The 16,440-nt window shown below is 46.7% G+C and overlaps 1 protein-coding gene across 1 annotated transcript in view; it reads left to right on the forward strand.

Moving 5' to 3' along the window:
- Positions 1–355: 355 nt before the first annotated feature.
- LOC147732459 (uncharacterized) overlaps positions 356–16,440 on the forward strand; it is a 99,477-nt gene continuing 83,392 nt past the window's right edge. The window contains exon 1 of the mRNA XM_086956977.1: positions 356–448. The gene's annotated coding sequence lies outside the window, so the exon portion shown is untranslated. The remainder of the gene's footprint in view (positions 449–16,440) is intronic.

Raw genomic sequence — 16,440 nt, forward strand, 5'->3', positions numbered from 1 at the left:
TATCACCATCGATATTCATATACTATTGCATAATAACACACCATCAATGCCACATCATTCTTGCAATTACTAAACATTTAAAACAGATGTGACCGTTAGTTGCCCTCTGCCGCCACCTTGTGGCTTTTAGCAGTCGGCTGGGCGCTTTTATTTGTTTCCAAAGGGATTTCCAAACTTTCGAAAAGCTACATTTCTATAAAAATGTTTGTTGTTTTGTGAGTTGACCAGAGCGAATATGGGTAAAAACGATTTTTTATGTACATTTTAAATATTTTTGGTGAATATTTTAAGTTTCTGGCGCTTACAGTCCATGAACAGGAAGTGATATAAATGCTTTTTTTCAGTTCAGAAACCGAAACAAAGGCGGGATTGGGAGAAAGAAGGACGTAACAATGACGTTTCAGAGCTGCGACGGGTTCATGTACGAGGATATGAGTGTGCTCAAACGGTGAGTTATTTTTTTTTACCGAATTCCAGTTGTGCAAAGATAAATAAACAGAGCTGGATAAAAGTGCGCATTACATCCTCGTTCGCTTTTCTGTGCGCAGATCTCAGACGAGCCCTTTCTCTTCTTCGTTTCCTGATTAACCAGACAGACCCCCCCCCCCCCCCCCATACACTTCCTTCTATTCCAGAACTTTTAAGCTTCCCAGATCCACTCATCTAGTACAAGTCTTAAGCTTTACGTTTTTGGGTCTTGTAGTTTTCATTTTATAATGGGATCAACAGGAATACAGGTCCCAAAATACATGTAAGGCAAAAAACCTGGTATGGATGAATGACTGGCATGGACTTGAAAAACTTCTGTTGCATGTAGCGCCCGTAGCAGTCCAGTGCAGTGCATGTTATGTTCTAGGCATTAGCATAATAACTTTCAAAGCTCTCGGGTTTCCAAGTTCCATGCATTTGTAGCTCTTCTAGTCTGTTTTTTTTCCTATTTATTTTTTAGATTTGTAGTTCAGGCGCCTCTATTATAAAATCATGACTCAACTTCGAGTCACCAATGTAAAGAAAACTCCTGACTGAATGAGCTACTGACCTTCCTACCCGGAAGGGCTCTGCAATGAGAGCTTTTAGCGTGGCATTGTAGTGCTTTTTAGGTCTCGCCTAGTGAAGCAGCACATGCGCTGCTCACTTGCAAGATCTATTGTCGTCGGGTTTGCTTCGGAAGTGGGATGGAAGCGCCACCCATGCTTTTGATTGAAGCATGTTATACATGCTCCCTTTTCATTGCAAGGGAGGCATGTTTATTCCCTCCCTGTCTCTTGTTTGACTTGCCCACCGGGACTGGAGACTGTGCACGTGCACAGCGTCTCTTTTGCTCGCTGCGTCTCTTCCGCCTTGGTGTGCGGTCCTAGTGGCTCTCTCTGTAGGCTTTCAGTCCCCGGACTGGATATTGTCTCTCTCCACTCTCTCTATTCTCTCTCCACTGTCTCTCTCTCTCCAATCTCTTTCCACTGTCTCTCTCTCTCCAATCTCTCTCCACTGTCTCCCTCCACTCTCTCTCACTCTCTCTCTCTCTCTCCAATCTCTCTCTCTCCACTGTCTCCCTCCAATCTCTCTCTCTCCACTGTCTCCCTCCACTCTCTCTCCACTCTCTCCACTGTCTCCCTCTCTCTCTCAGCGCTCTCTCTCTCTCTCTCCACTGTCTATCTCCACTTTCTCTCTCTCCACTTTCTCTCTCTCCACTTTCTCTCTCCCCACTTTCTCTCTCTCCACTGTCTCTCTCTCCACTGTCTCTCTCTCCACTGTCTCTCTCTCTCCACTGTCTCTCTCTCTCCACTGTCTCTCTCTCCATTGTCTCTCTCTCCACTGTCTCTCTCTCCACTGTCTCTCTCTATACTGTCTTTCTCCACTGTCTCTCTCTCCACCGTCTCTCTCCACCCTCTCTCCCCACTCCTTCTCTCTCTCTCTCTACTCTCTCTCCACCCTCTCTCTCCACTCTCTCTCTCCACTCTCTCTCTCCACTCTCTCTCTCCACCCTCTCTCTCTCTAATCTCTCTCCAATGTCTCTCTCTCTCCACTCTTTCCACTCTCTCTCTCTCTACTCTCTCTCCACTGTCTCTCTCTCCAATCTCTCTCTCTCCAATCTCTCTCCACTGTCTCCCTCCACTCTCTATCCACTCTCTCTCTCTCCACTCTCTCTCCACTCTCTCTCTCCACTCTCTCTCTCCACTCTCTCTCTCCACTGTCTCTCTCTACTCTCTCTCTCTCCACTCTCTCTCGCTCACTCGCTCCACTGTCTCTCCACGTTCTCTCCACTCTCTCTCCACTGTCTCTCTCCACTCTCTCTCTCTTCTCTCTCTCTACTCTCTCTCTCCACTGTCTCTCCAGCTGCAACATTTTATTTTATTACATCTAGATTTATTATAAATATCCTAAATGAATTTACATTTATATTTTATATTTCAAAATTTTCATTTTTTTAAAAATTAAAAATAAGCTTAAATAATTTCCCTATACTTCCTCACAGGGAGATCTCCACTACAGTGGTGGAAATCACTACCTACGAATGAAAAGTTACTAGTAGTTATTTTAGACTCATAAATCCTATTGTAGGAAAGTCCACTAGTGGGTGGAAACATGTAAGTATACACTTAGGTGTAGATCTACAGTAGGAAATGATGGACGGCAAAAAGGTTTAGATTTACACCTAGGTGCAGGGGTTTACAGGAGTAAATGCAGGGCTCGAGTCGGGGTACCACACGGGTGGACGGCGTCCCCCCACTTATTTTACCGGGATCTTGATAACTGGAGCAAATGGAGCCACACATTCCCTTTTTGGCCTCTCTAGGGCGAGATCAGAGCTCATTCAGAACACTGCCCACGCACTGGCTTCTCTGATGCAATCGCATCTAAGGGGTGAGGGAGGCGAGGCAATGAGTCTGATGGTGCAAGCCACCTTTCGTGACGTCGCTTCCGGTCGTGACGACAGCACCCCCCCACTACTTTTTTTAGGACTTGTGCCCTGAGTAAATGTACATGTGTACACTTACCTTTGCGAAGAGGCCCCAATGAATTTCACAGCTGTGTGCCTAATTGTGCCTACTTGATGGAGATAATTGCTTTGGCTTTTGTGTAGTGAGAAGTTTATGGAATGAAGTAGGCATCTTAAGTTATAGCGCTTTGACTGTACCTTCTCAAATGCATTCTGGCCACGAAGTTAAGGGGATTTCATGTGAAAATGTAGGCTAAAAAAGATAAGCTGTGAGACAGTGAACAAATATTAGTGCTGGCCAAGGAGTCTAAACCTTTCCATCAACTACCTGAGGGGGACTGACGTACACATGAGGGCCGAGCACGGAGCTGGCACTGCTGGTCATTGGTGCACAGTGTGGTATAGGTGGCATCACTGTACAGGAACTGGCACTGGGCAGGAGTGTAGCAAACATGGGCAGTGTGAGCAGCTGGTACTGGTGGTGTAATAGGCTGTCACTTGTGGCAGAGTGTGAGGCTGGTACAGGTGGGTAGTGACTGAAGCTGGCACTGGTGGGTAGTCGGAGGAGCTCAGCTGCCACAGGTGGAAGTGTGAGAGCCTGGCACTGGTGGGTAGTGGCTGAATCTGACACTGGTAGCAGAGTGAGAGGCTGGCACTGGTGGCAGAATGAGAGGGTGGCACTGGTGGTAGAGTGAGTGGCTGGCACTGGTGGCAGAGTGAGCGGCAGGCACTGGTGGCAGAATGAGAGGGTGGCACTGGTGGTAGAGTGAGAGGCTGGCACTGGTGCAGAGTGAACAGCTGGCACTGGTGGCAGTGTGAGAGGCTGGTACTGGTGGCAGTGTGAGAGGCTGGCACTGGTGGCAGTGTGAGCGGCTGGCACTGGTGGCAGTGTGAGCAGCTGGCACTGGTGACAGTGTGAGGGGCTGGCACTGGTGGCAGAGTGAGAGTCTGGCACTGGTGGCAGACTGAGTGGCAGGCACTGGTGGCAGTGTGAGAGGCTGGCACTGGTGGCAGTGTGAGAGGCTGGCACTGGCGGCAGAGTGAGAGGCTGGCACTGGTGCAGAGTGAGCGGCTGGCACTGGTGGGAAGTGCGAGGGGCTGACACTGGTGGCAGTATGAGAGGCTGGCACTGGTGACTGAGTGAGAGGTTGGCACTGGTGGGAAGTGTCAGAGGCTGGCACTGGTGGTAGAGTGAGAGACTGCCAATGGTGGGAGTGTGAGAGGCTGGCACTGGTGGGAAGTTGGAGTAGCTGATACCAGTGGCAGTGTGAGAAGCTGCCACTGGTGGCAGAGTGAGTGGCTGCCAATGGTGGGAATGTGAGAGGCTGGCACTGGTGGCAGTGTGAGAAGCTGGCACTGGTGGCAGTGTGAGAAGCTGGCATAGGTGGGCAGTGGCTGATGCTGGCACTGGTGGGAATGTGTGAGAGGCTGGCACTGGTGGCAGAGTGAGCGGCAGGCACTGGTGGCAGAGTGAGCGGCAGGCACTGGTGGCAGTGTGAGAGGCTGGCACTGGTGGCAGTGTGAGCGGCAGGCTCTGGTGGCGGAGTGAGTGGCTGGCACTGGTGGCGGAGTGAGCGGCTGTTACTGGTGGCGGAGTGAGCGGCTGTTACTGGTGGCAGAGTGAGCGGCTGGCACTGGTGTCAGAGTGAGAGGCTGGCACTGGTGGCAGAGTGAGTGGCTGGCACTGGTGGGAAGTGGGAGGAGCTAGCACTGGTGACAGTGTGAGACTGGCACTGGTGGGAAGTGGGAGTAGCTAATACGTCTCAGAGGAACAGAGCCCTGTGGAGAATGCAGTCTCTGGGGCCCCCACCCAGACGCTTGCTCCGGGCCTGGCTATGACTGAAGAGAAACAAAGTCAGTTGAAACATTGTTTCTCTTCAGTCAGCGGGAGGGGCTCAGAGCGAGGGGCTCAGAGCAGGATGCAGACAGCCTGCACCTGCTTTAGAGGGAAAGAGGCTTGCTTCAGCGCAAGCCTCTCTCACAGCTCTCACCGAAGAGCTGCGGGGGGCCGGGGCCCCCTTCATTTACTGAAGAGAGTGGGGCCCCCCCGCACCGCGGGGGCTGCGGGGGCGTTTGTTACGCCCCTGGCACATTCGTAACAATAAGAAAGGGCAGAGCTGTCCCGGGAAAACCTATACATTTAATCCATATATTCCAATTGGAGGCATGGTGCAAGAAGCTCCCAATATTCAGGGAGCCCCGATTCCTTTGAAGGCCTATGAATATCTGAGATATGGGATGCTATGGGAACCCACATATTAGGCAGGGATGACCCATGGTTTTGTGTTGTGCCACTGGTCTCATTATTTTGAAAACAAGAGAGCAATGTTCGCCTCTTTTATACATATTTGTTTGTGTGAACACACATTCACATCTGCTTACACATTAAATGTATTCAGATTTTTTCTGCAGTCTGTCTGCCTTAAGCATATTGACATTTCGATTCTCTTTAATAATTAAGTACACTCCGATCCTTCATTATATTGTATTTTTTTATTTGTTGTCTCTATGGCCTAGTTTGTAATCACATATCTTTTGTTTACCAAATACGTACTCCCATTGTTCTGTCATCTGTGTATGCATTTTGTGCCATAGTGTCATAGTTAGGTCTCGCATTACTGAAAATTAGAGCTATTGGTGTTCCATTATTATTTGCAACGCCAAAAGCTCTAACTCTAACTCATGCGAGACCTGTTGCATTGCAAATGCTTGTTGCAGTGCTGTGATGAGTTTCCCAGCCGCTCTGCTGCTACTGTCACAGATTAGTTGAGCTTATAAAGATGTGCTACACCTAGTGTGAAAGTGTATATTTCTATGTAAGTGAGTGTCAACTTCGATGAGTAGTGAGTAAATAGTTTTGGGGTTTGATGGGTAATTCTTAGGGCAACTGAAATTATGCGGCAGGTGAGGGCCAAGTTCTGTGGCAGGGTTGAGTAGACTGTGCGGCAAGAAAATGCACATTTTGTGGCATATTGTGGCACATTTTGTGATAGTGTTACTTGACCCCTTTGAGCTAAAAACATTTTTATCCCTTAAAATCTGAAGATTATTCAGCAGATTGTTAATTATGTGGAAAATGACACAAATCTATAATAATGCAAAAACGCAGCGGATTCACAATCACATCACAATCACATTATTCTGTGCTCAGATCTCAGAAGAGCCCTTTCTCTTCGTTTGCCAGATCCACTCCTCCAGTACAAGTCTTAAGCTTTACGTTTTTGGGTCTTGTAGTTTTCATTTTATAATGGGATCAACACGAATACAGGTCCCAAAATAAATGTAAAGCAAAAAACTTGGTATGGATGAATGATTCTGGCATGGACTTGAAAAACCTGAGGGTTCTGTTGCATGTAGCGCCCGTAGCAGTCCAGTGCAGTGCATGTTATGTTCTAGGCATTAGCATAATAACTTTCAAAGCTCTTGGGTTTCCCAGTTTCATGCGTTTGTAGCTCTCCTAGTCTGTTTTTTTCCCTATTTTTGAGATTTGAAGTTCAGGCGCCTCTTATAAAATCATGACTCAACTTCGAGTCCCTGATTGTAAAGAAAATTCCTGACTGAATGAGCTACTGACACTCCTACCCGGAAGGGCTCTGGAATGAGAGCTTTTATCATAGCATTGTAGTGCTTTTTAGGTCCGCCTAGTGAAGCAGCACATGCGCTGCTTACTTGCAAGATCTATTGTCATCGGGTTTGCTTCGGAAGTGGGATGGAAGCTCCACCCATGATTTTGATTGGCGCACGTTATAAATGCTCGCTTTTCATTGCAAGGGAGGAATGTTTGCTTTTCATTGCAAGGGAGGCATGTTTGTTCCCTCCCTGTCTCCTGTTTGCCTTGCCCACCGGGACTGGAGACTGTGCATGCGCACCGCGTCTCTTTTGCTTGCTGCGCCTCTTCCGTCTTGGTGTGCGGTCCTAGTGGCTCTCTGTTGGCTTTCAGTCCCCAGACTAGATATTGTGCTTGCGCACAGCACCATTCAGTACAGGCACGAGCAGTGGCTCTGTCTCCCACACTGGATTTCACACACTTAACCATAGCGTCTCCGTGGCACAATTGGACTGATTGAAAAGAAGGGGGTGGGGTGTCAATCCTTCCCTATTAGAGCCCGCTGCCACCCTTGCCAGCTTTGTCATGGTCTCAGAAACCTCGCAATGTTTATGTTCGATCTTGTGTTCATGGCTTAATCCACACACTTGAGAGAGTGGCTCCGAATATGTGTGTTTATGCATTCAGTGATCGCTGCATTGGGCTCGTACAAGTATCAACAGCGCAATCGCACCTTCTGTAGGTAGCCGCGGTATGCACAGCAACGTGGTATTCATTTTAGGGCGGTATTATTCGAGTGGAGAAGGAGGTGACCACCCTGGCTTATAATGGCGATATCGGGTTGGAAAATGTAAAGCGTGTAAGGGGTCACTTGATTTTATGTGGCGCCTGGCACCAGATGGACTTGATGCACTGGTACGAAACACGTTGGCTGAACTGAATGGATTGCTTCTGTCAAACTGGCATTTTTAAAATAAAATTGGATTCATCACATCATGACTACTTGATCTGTTGCTGGAGAACAGTTTAACCATCTGTTGATTTTGGAACAGATAATCCTGTATAGAATGACGCTCCTTTTCATTTGTTATAACATACAACTAGCACAGTCTCATAACCTTCAAAGCTGATTACTTCCACATAGTACAGTTTTAAACTTTTCACTACTATGTACCATATGTTTGTGTGACAAGATGGCACCATGATATCCGTACACCATGTATGGAGTACCTGGTTTTCCTTCTATATATCATAATCTAGTGTGATCTGTGGATTCAATTGACGAGAATCCAGAATGCAATTTCCATCTGTCACACTGTATATCACCCCTTGCTACAGTCGCCAATTTCAGTAACCCTCCATACACCGTCCAGTAAGTGAGATTCCTGGCACTCTGTGCAAAGTTAATTTCAAGAAAATCAAATGATCTGATAATTCAGTTATTTCTATAGACACTACAGTGGTGCAAGTTGTAAAGTTAAATAAGCTCATTAATTCTATACCACAGTGTTTTAGATTTGGTGAACGGAGATTGCTATACCCTCAGTCAAGAACAGTGAAGATATCACCAGCTTGCTAACTAGCAAAAAAGAAGCTCAACCAAGCTCTGAGAACATTAGGAAAATCACCAAACAAATGACTGTATGTTACTTATCTGGAGGCAGCCCTACCACAAAATCAAGTGAAATCCGTTCCCACGGTTGGGCCCGAGTGGGGAGAGGCTGCAAAAACCCTACTGGTCTGGTGTGTGTCGTCTTCATCTGGCAACATACCGTACATTCACCAACCCACGCTTTTATGTCTTTTTAGGTCTCGCGACCTATCGATGCGCGCAAGCGCATCGAGCGTAGCGAGAATTCATGTGGCGAAAACATCTTCAAACCAAAGGGCTTTCAGCCCCGCGGTTTTCATGCAGTGCCCGTGTACATGCACGCGCATCGCATGCAAGCCCAGCCCAGTCCTCCCCTCATTCACGCCCACCCACCAGGCTCTCCCGCCCCCATCAGGCTTCTCTCCCAATCCGCCTGCCTCCCGCCTGCCTCCCCTCGCGCATTCACGCCTCCCACCAGGCTTTCCCGCCCCCATCCGGCGTTCACGCCTCCCACCAGGCTTTCCCGCCCCCATCCGGCTTCCCTCGTAATCTGCCTGCCTCCCCTCGCTCGCATTCCCGCACCAGGCTCTCCCGAAACATTACTTTTTTCACTGCTGGCCGGCCCATCTAGTTTTGCACGGCTTTCGTTTTCCGCTTGTCTGTTTAATTTGGTTTCGTTCTACCCTCTCCTCACAGCTCGCTCTCCTTCCCCCTGCTATCTTAGGCTCCCCTGGTCCTGGGGCAGCCCCTCTCCCCTGCCTTTGGAATCTCATTCTTGTGCGATCTGTTCAGTTTCTGTGGACGTCCATGGATGAGGATGTATCCCGAGTAAGTGGGTTACATTCGTTTTGATAGGGACACGTGTTGGGGGAAGAAAGTATTAATCTGGAAGTTTGCTTTTACTTCTTGTTCAGCCCGTCCCGTCCTCCTGCTTGCGTTTCAAGGTCTTCTCTGTGCGCCACCATTGTCCAAGTTAACTTTGCTCCCGCCCCCTCCCGTTGTCTGAGTTCACCACCTCCCTTGCCCCCCCTCCTCGCCATTTTCAGGGTGTGTGGTGTTATATATGATGTGGAGCCCTACAACAATACTGCATGCTGCACCCGCACCAGGGCAGTAAGCACACCGACTTTCATTGCCCATCGGCTTCCATACACCTCACTCTTCCAAAGAAAATCATCTTTGATCGGCACAAACTGTTAGGAAGCTTCAGTAATGTGTTTAATTTAAGTTGTAGATTATTATTATAACAACGTTTTCTTAATTGTTTATGGTCTTTTATTGAAGTGAAACCACGTTATAAATGAAAGATGGCTGAAATGCAGCGTGAATTTGAAACGTCTAAGATTAATCCCGGCATCCCTGCTTCACTAATGTGTGTGATCCTGGGCAAAATCTTTTTCACCAAGCCGCCTTTGTGTACATCACATATGACAGAACCTTTGAATGTGTGAGTTCGGGGTGTGCGCTGTTCAAAAACCTCTCTTATGTTTGATTTTAATATTTTAAAATGTAAAATCTATAATAAATAACTAGGCCTTTTATAGTGTTCACGTGTCTCTTCTTTAAGCAACTTCCGGGCCAGGTCTCCTTCCCCTCCAGTCCACTCCACCTCAGTCTCTCCTTTCACGTATCCTAAGACCACCTCCTCTGTTTTTTTCCTAAAACCCCAGCGTGCGCTCGGCCTCATGCCAGCATTTCTCCTCCCCTAATTATTCACTTGTCGGCCGGCCAGCACATCAAAGGCTGCTGCTCTCCGTGCGTCTCTCACCCGTCCTTCCTTGTAATTATTTACATGACTTTAGTTTAACAGTTGTTCTTCCTCATCTCTGGTACACGCAGTTGAGTTTCATTGACCTTTTTTCCTCTTAAACATTAGTATAGCGAGAACAATCCCAGTGATTTTCAAAATGTGGGCACTTAATGTTTTGTTCTCGTCAAAATCCCAATGTGTTTTTAGCTTTGACTGATCTTACAGTTGCTTGTTTTAGCTATAAAGCCAATAAAATGGGCTATCGTGGTAATAATTCCTGTTCTTTACATTATGCCACGGTTTTGGATTTGAGGTTTTCTACAGTGTGGTCCGTCGCATCTAGATGCCAGAACACTTAGTTTACACAGTTGTTTAACAAAAAAGTATAAGCAAAGTAAAAAATCAGAGCCACACCAGTTATATTTACATTAAATTAATATTCTAGAACCCAGTTTATTGAATTTGGTGTATACCTTCATGTTTTAGTGAAGGAGGAAAGTGTTTTTTAAAGGTCTCGTGCTTTTCTTCCAATAGTTAATTAGTTTTTGTTTGATCTTGGGTTATATAATCAAGAACATTTCAGGAGTTAGATTATCCCTTTCAATGAAGGCAGCACACGCAACGCCACTCACACACGCAACGCCACTCACACACGCAACGCCACTCACACACGCAACGCCACTCACACACGCAACGCCACTCACACACGCAACGCCACTCACACACACGCAAGCCCACTCTCACACACGCAAGCCCACTCTCACACACGCAATGCCACTCACACACGCAATGCCACTCACACACGCAACGCCACTCACACACGCAACGCCACTCACACACGCAACGCCACTCACACACGCAACGCCACTCACACATGCAACGCCACTCACACATGCAACGCCACTCACACATGCAACGCCACTCACACATGCAACGCCACTCACACACGCAACGCCACTCACCCACGCAACGCCACTCACCCACGCAACGCCACTCACACACGCAACGCCACTCACACACGCAACGCCACTCACCCACGCAACGCCACTCACCCACGCAACGCCACTCACCCACGCAACGCCACTCACCCACGCAACGCCACTCACCCACGCAACGCCACTCACCCACGCAACGCCACTCACACATGCAACGCCACTCACACATGCAACGCCACTCACACATGCAACACCACTCATCCACGCAGCGCCACTCACACACGCAACGCCACTCACACACGCAACGCCACTCACACATGCAACGCCACTCACACACGAACAACACTCACGTTGCCAATAGATCGCGCAGTACGACAGGTGGAACTATTACAATGGCAAATAACAATGCCTTTCACTGTTGTTATCATTTAGAATAAATAAAGGGCTTTGTCATTTACACAACCAATAGCTCAAACTTTCCTACTGCGAGACCTATTGGCAACGCCAGTGCTTGTTTGATAGTGGGCCACCAAAATTGACGGAGTACCCATTCAGTGGTTTTCTCAACGCCATTGTGCCCAGCACTGGGTAATTTGTAACATCAGTAGAACACTTGTTTCCTTAAGGAAGAGATGGGCAACATCAACTGGCTCCCATGAACTGGAAGACCATCCTTCACTGTCCAGTCTTTGTTCTTCTCTAACCATACCTTCCATTTGTCAAGAGTCGGGTTATGTTTAATGCTCCTGTGACTGTGGCACATATCACATTCCGCGGTGTCACAATGGCATTCACTGGGAGGACTTCAGGGGTAGTCGAAGTTGTTTGATGACTCAGTGCATCGGCCTTTTTGTTTTCGCTCCCTGGGCGAAAAAGTCACAAGAAAGTTGTACTCCGCAAAGAACAGCATCCAGTGCAGCTGTCGAGGTGTTAGATGTCTGGCAACTGTCATGAACTATAGGTTGCGGTGGTCGGTGAAAACAGTGACTATGTGTTTGGATCCTATTAAATACTGTCTCCACTCTTGGAATGCATTCTTTATGGCCAACAACTCCTTCTCTGCAGTGGTATAATTGCTCTCCGTGGAATTGAGTTTCCTGGGCATAAACTCCACTGGGTGGAGTTGGCCTGAAGTACAGCCCCTACCGCATATTTGGATGCGTCTGCCTCCACTATGTATGGCTGGTGTGGATCAGCATGTCGCAATACAGGGGCGGATACAAACGGATTCTTTAGTGCCTCAAAGCCTTTTTGAGCCTCCTCCGTCCAACAAAACCCCACTTTCTTCTGTAATAGGCGTGTAAGTGGAGCGGCCAGCTTGGCAAAACTATCAATAAACCTGCGATAAAAGTTTGCGAATCCCAGGTAGGATTGGATATCGCGAACCGTCGTGGGAATATGCCATTCCTTCACTGCCTGTACTTTGCGTTCGGACATTTCCTGTCCCCAAGGTGTCAGCATTACACTTAGAAATTCCACTGTGGTGACGCTGAATTCACATTTACTGACTTTACAGTATAATTGATGTCTTCTCAATGTTTGTAGAATGGTGCGTACATATGTGCCATGGATCTCTGTGTTAGACGAGTGGATAAGATCCATCGTCAATATATCCCACCACAAAATGGTCCAAAAACTCTCTTAGCACATCATTGAGGAAGTACTGGAAGGCCGCCGGTGCATTGCATAGGCCGAAAGGCATCACTAGATATCCATAGAGGCCAAAGCGTGTTTTGAATGCCGTATTCCACTCGTCGCCCAGTCTTCTCCGTACCAGATAGTTGGCCCCTTTTAAGTCCAGACGGGTGTAGATAACTGCCCTTTTTACCTGTTGTAGTAAAACATTAATGAGTGGCAACGGATACCGATTTTTTTTTTTTTTTTTTTACAGTGATGGCATTGAGTGAACGAAAGTCCACACAAGCGCGCAGCTTTCCGTTGGCTTTACGTATGAATAATAATGGAGAGGCAGCCGGCCATTTGGAAACCCCGATGTAGCCCAGAACTAGGTATTTATCCAAATATTCACGAAGATGGAGGTTTTCCGGTTCGGTTAACGCATACACTCTGCCTGATGGTATGACAGCTCCGGGTAGTAGGTCAATATGGCAATCATATTGCCTGTGTGCTGGTAATGTTTCTGCCATTGTTTCGTTGAAGACATCTGCAAATTCTTTGAATACCCCAGGTAGGAATATAGGGTGTTTAGGTGCTGTAGCGATATGATTTCTTCCCGCCAAGGTCATAGCTAGATTATTCCTTTCTTGAAGGCAGTGTTGTATGCAATACTCCGATAAGAAGGAAACAGTTCTTTCCACACAATCCACCTGGGGATTATGTTTTCTCAGCCAGGGTAATCCCAAAATGATACTGTATTGTGGTGCTTGTATGACGTTGAATACTAACTTTTCCTGATGGTCAGGGCTGTGTAGAACATCCAGGTCTTCCGTGCAAAACCGAATAGGACCAGCATCCAAACCTCTTCCAACTACCGCATATACAGCTTCAGGGTGTTCTTTCACTCGCAAATTAAGTCCCAGGGCAATTGCTTGTTCCTGATCTATGAAGCAGCCTGTTGCTCCAGAATCCAACATCGCTTGTACCAGACACCATTGGTAGTGGATAAGGAACTTAATGTCCAAGAAGAAATGGTCATTTTTACATAGGGGCCTTTTCTAAAGAAGGGATGTAAGAATAGCTTGAAGAAGCCCTTTTGGTGATCCTCAAGCTCTGCCGTTTTCCGCAGAGGACGTGGAGGCTACTGGCAACGCCCTTTTATTTTCTACACGAGGATACTTTGATCTCAAGTTACACTCTCGAATGAAATGTCCCTTCTTGCCACAATAAACACACAACCCCTTCTTCCTTCTGTAATCTCTCTCTTCCAAGGTAAGTGCTGAACGCACGGCACCTATTTCCATGGGCTCGGCTTTGGTGGTTGTTTGGCCTTTGGGTTGACGGGATGCCTCGAACCGAGCTGGCATACTCTCTCTTCTTTTGTGTTTTCCTTTGCGTTCATTGAGCGTATGATCCAGTCTTAACACTAGGCTTATCAAATCTTCACAAGACACAGCTTGGGAGTCTATTGGTGCCATCTCTTCTCTCAGTCCTTGATGAAAGATAGCAGCTTGTTTAGCTACTCCGTCTCTGTAATGAGTCTACGAAAGTCATTAAGATACACGATAAGGTCCCGGTTTCCTTATCTTAGTTGTAACAAATCCCTGTCAGCTGATAGCGTGGCAGATCTGCTGTTGAAAGTCTTTCAAATTACCTAATAAAGGAATCCCAGTCATATAATAACGGGTCTTCTCTTTTCACTAAAGGCACAGCCCATTGTGCATCATCCCCTGCCAGGTAAGAGATGAGAAAAGCGACCCTAGCATGGTTGGTTGTAAACACCTTGACCTTGCAGGAGAAATGCAGCATCACCTGCGTCATGAATACCTGGTCCTTACAGCTTTCCCAGTGAAATCTCTCTGGGGGGGCCAAGGGAATGGGTGTAGGTACCTCCACTACCAAAGGTGCTGTGTGTGTTGCCTGCACTGTGCCTGTATTAAAAGGGTTCCTTTGCATTCTCTCTACTACGGCCTTTAAAGTGGCTGTTTTGGCCCTAAAGGCCATGAGTTCTGTCTGCACTAAGACTAGCGCGGCCATAACGTCTTCCAAAGTGGCCATATTCAACTTGCGACCGGGGGGATTTAAATATGTAGGCCGGTTACTCTGTCGCAGCCTTGGATCCTCAGGGTCGTATGTTGCTCATTATGGTCCACCTCTCGATACCACCGCGGTCTGATTTAGAATACAGACTCCATGGAGTGATCAAGCGGGGCAAGGGAAGGATGCGGCCAGCGGGGAGGGAGACCTGCAAAACAATAACAATCAGGTAACGGGGGGAGGAGCTACGTCAGCAAGCAAGATGGCTGCTTAGGCTCCCGGCTCCGCCGACCTCCGTAACCCGCCACGATATCCTGTACGCTATCCTGACTTTACGCCTAGTCTCTGTGTGCATGAACTGTTCCACACTCTGATGGTGAAATCTGGATACTTTTATCGGCTTGTTTGACGAAGTACCGTCGAGTTGAAGTTTGCGGCCTACTCCAGCGGTGAAGCCGGGGCCTGGAGTACTTTCTTTTTTTTTTTTAATCCTCATATTGCGAAAATCTTATGTATATGGAAAATTTGGTTTCTGCCTCTGGAGCTTTTTTGTACCGTCACTGCCCAATGGTCTCTCTTGTCTTGGGAGTTTTCCCTTGTCTTGCTCGGTCAGAGGAGTTCCTTTGCCATTTACATATAAACATATCTGTAGTCGAAAGGAGGAGAGCTAGCCACCTTGGCTACTCTATGCGTATCATACTCATTAACCAGATTATGCTTTCGCTTTAATCATAGGACGGTGTGTTCTGCCCTTTCCTCAGATGTCAGATGTTTTTCCATGATTTCCCAATATTTCAACCTCTTGCTAGTTTTCCCCCTTCTATCTAGTTTATTTATCTTAATGACTGAGTTCATCCACTCTCTATGCGTCTGGGTGATGGACCAATCCACTTAATGCAGATCTCCCTTCTAGCTATCACCATTAATACAAAAAGTAACTTTGCTTCCATTACTGTTAATTTAACTTTCTCTGCTGTGTTACCAATCCCAAAGAGAATAAGAGTTGTACTTACTTTTAGGTGTTTTCGAAATATCAAATTTAGCGTCCTACCAACTTCTTCCCAAAATATTCTCAGGGATGGGCAGCTCCAGAACATATGGACATCGTCTGCCCTTTCTTCCCCACATTTAGGGCATTTTTTGATACCTGCGTTTTTGAATTTTGAGAGTTTTTTCTGTGTCCAATAGGCTCTATACAAAGTATAAAGATGGTTCCTTTTCAATGCCGCGGATTTTAATGTTGACCAACATTTTTCTATTGAATCTTCCCATATATTTACTAGGTCTTCTATAGTCAGGTCTCTCCCCCAGATTTGGTCTACCATCTGGGAAGTTTCATCTTCTTCCGTTATAAGGGTCCAATACCATTTTGCTACCTCCTTGTTTATGGGTAGGATTTTTATTATTTCTTTTTCTAAGGTCTTGCTATCTTCATCATGTGTTGGTATTGTTTTTGCCCAGCTGCTTAGTTGATAAAACTTGAATTTTGATATTGTTCCATTGGAGATCTTATGCATTTCTTCCCATGAGATTAATGTTGACCCATTTAGGAGTTGACCCCAATATTTGATAATATTTTGTTTTAAGGGGGTGGCCATGGCATCTTTTAAACAATCCGGAGTTCCGGGAGAGTTCCATATCGGTGCCATTGCACTGTAATAAGGGATTTTTAGAATCGTTCTAATTTGTATCCAAAGTTTAACTGCCTCCTTCAGTACTTTTAGCTTGATTTTCTTGAAGTATTTTTGGTGACCAAATTTAAAGAGAAAGTGGTCCTCAGATTCTGTCATTACTTGCAGATATTCCAGGTAATATTGGTGTATTCTTAGAAGAGCCCGTATATTTTTAAATTGAAAAGCCCTGTAGTATTCTATTAAGTCCTGACTTGCTATCCCTCCTTTCTCTTTTTACCTCCTGAGTTTTTTCCACGATATTCTGGTTCCCTTGGAGGCCCATATAAAACTTGCTAGCTCTCCCTGCAGTTTTTTTAATTCAACTTTTTTAAATTCCAATGGGATAGTGTTG

The sequence above is a fragment of the Lissotriton vulgaris genome, chromosome 2_1 (genome assembly GCF_964263255.1).
Source record: "Lissotriton vulgaris chromosome 2_1, aLisVul1.2, whole genome shotgun sequence".
In the NCBI taxonomy this organism is placed as follows: Eukaryota; Metazoa; Chordata; class Amphibia; order Caudata; family Salamandridae; genus Lissotriton; species Lissotriton vulgaris.